Source organism: Coregonus clupeaformis, chromosome 34 (assembly GCF_020615455.1).
Source record: "Coregonus clupeaformis isolate EN_2021a chromosome 34, ASM2061545v1, whole genome shotgun sequence".
NCBI lineage: Eukaryota > Metazoa > Chordata > Actinopteri > Salmoniformes > Salmonidae > Coregonus > Coregonus clupeaformis.
Window position 1 is genome coordinate 14,044,153 of NC_059225.1, and position 2,666 is coordinate 14,046,818.

Genomic DNA, 2,666 nt, shown 5'->3' on the forward strand with positions numbered 1-2,666 from the left:
GAACATGTCCTCCCAAGACCACCATTCGCCCACCTGGGACATCGCCAACTTCTCCAGTTCCTTTCCCGGTGTTTGCTCCTGAACACGCTGCTTGGTCCTTCTTTGGTGGGATCTTCTGTCACGATCGTCGTAAGAACCGGACCAAGGCGCAGCGTGATAGGCGTACATCTTTTAATGAGTACTTAATACAATCACAAAAACAACAAAACGATACGTGAAGTCTAAAGGTTCCCAAACACAAACCTATAAAGAACAAGATCCCACAAATAACTGTGCAAAACAGGCTGCCTAAGTATGGTTCCCAATCAGAGACAACGAGCAACAGCTGCCTCTGATCGGGAACCACCCTGGCCAACATAGATCTAAACGATCTAGAATAAACACATAGAAACTACAACATAGAAACTAACACCATGGCTCAACATAAAAGAGTCCCCAGAGCCAGGGCGTGACACCGAAGTGTTGTTGTTCACTAGTTTACTCCAATTAGGGGAGGGTTAGAAAGTAATAAAGGGAAATATATTTTTAAAAGGATATATATATATATATATATGTATGTATATGTATTTCTATGTATGTATGTATGTATGTATGTATGTATGTGTATATGTATGTGTATGTATGTATATGTGTATATATATATATATATATATATTGTATATATATTGTATATATATTTATATATTTGTGAGAGAATCAAACATATGGGGGATTGGAAATGATGCAGACAATTACATTGATGGAAGTTACAATCTATCTGCAATATTAAAGCTGATCTACCCCCCAAAAAAAACATAATATAATAATAATATGGAAAAAAACATTATGCCCTCAGAACAGTCTCAATTCATCTGGGCATGGACTCTACAAGGTGTCGAGAGCGTTCCAGAGGGATGCTGGCCCAGGTTGACTCCAATGCTTCCCACAGTGTTAAGTTGGCTGGATCTCCTTTGGGGGGTGGACAATTCTTGATGCACACAGGAAACTGTTGAGCGTGAAAAACCCTGCAGCTGTGCAGTTCTTGACACAAACCGGTACACCTGGCACCTACTGCCATACCCCGTTCAAAGGCACTTAAATCTTTTGTCTTGCCCATTCACCCAATCACCCAATCCACCCATTCATCCAATCCATGTCTCAATTGTCTGAAGGCTTAAAAATCCTTCCTTAACCTGTCTCCTCCTCATCATCTACACTGATTGAAGTGGATTTAACAAGTGACATCAAGAAGGGATCATAGCTTTCACCTGGATTCACCTGGGCAGTCTATGTCAAGGAAAAAGTAGGTGTTCTTAATATTTTGTATACTCAGCACCCTAGTAGCAGCCTAAGAAGAGAGCTTCTATAAGTCTGTACATATTTAGATATTTCTTAATGGTTTTAATTGTGCTTTTTTTATCAGCTGCTTTGTTTTTGATAACATTGAGTTTTATTATTTTATTTGTATGATTTCATTGTTGTTCTGGACACTGTACCAGCTTTTTAGTTTCACCTGGCTGCTGGCTTCTGATCTTTTAAAAACATCAATTGAAGAGTCACCTGAAGCTTGAGGGCAATGGGAGATGCAGTAGAGGAATGAATTGCTGAGGTAGAGGGCTCGTAACGAGGACGACTGGCTACTACTATGAACTGTTTGTGGTGAGCTTTCTGGAGCTCAGAGCTGCTGAGGCATCACCCAAATGGTTGCCAAACATTGTGAAGGAGAAGTCCAGTGGCTACATGACTCAGGCTGGTTCCCAGAGTAGCCCTCTACAAGATCGTCACCAGACTCTTCATCATCCATCTGCCTGACCACCTTCCTCTGACCAACTTCCATGAACTGTCCCTCTCCATCTTTGGAGGATGCATGCACTCAAAGACCTGACCTCTGTTGGTTGACCTGGCTACCTATAGCTAGGCTACTCATGATGATGTATTGCTTGTTCATTTTTTGATTTTGAAGCATTTTGAAATGGTAATGAATAGCGCTATAGAAATGTAATACAATATTATTATTATAATTATTATTATTCCTTCAGGAAACACCAAGAGCTGAAAGTGTCATTAGACTCCTCAATATATTTCTCACATCTTAAACGGGCAATGTGCGTTGTCTACATCCATTTAATTGTTATTTTTATGAATGATATATACCCATTGATTCTTGAAGAATATAACTTATAAATGCCTCATTAGTTCGAATGTCTTACCCCATCAGAACCCAAAATATAAGCTTGTTGGTAAACAATGTAATTCTAAACAAACACTGTATAGCCTCAAAACACTATAATTCTGGTCCAAACTACCATTGTGATATCCTGGATGGTCAGTCCTTCCATCCATAGCTCTGTCTATGATTTTGAGAGTGGTTACATTTCTGCAGCCCCATCACTCAGCTATTTATCAAATCAGTGGCCGCTTTGTTATTGTTCGAACTGCAGATTGCCACTTTACATTTCTATGAAGGTGTGCTACATACTCAGTCAAGAGGTCAGGCCCTTTATGGCACAGGAGGAAATGCACCTGCCCTGTAACCACAATGACTGGATCAAACACTGTTCTAGATAGTCCTTCCATCGCTACACTCTCTCCATGATCTCTCTCCAAGTGCTGACTGTGTGAAGAAAGCAGAGGCAGGAGGCTGCTGAGCCTGTGACTGCTGTTTCTACAACCAGCCACATCTTGTC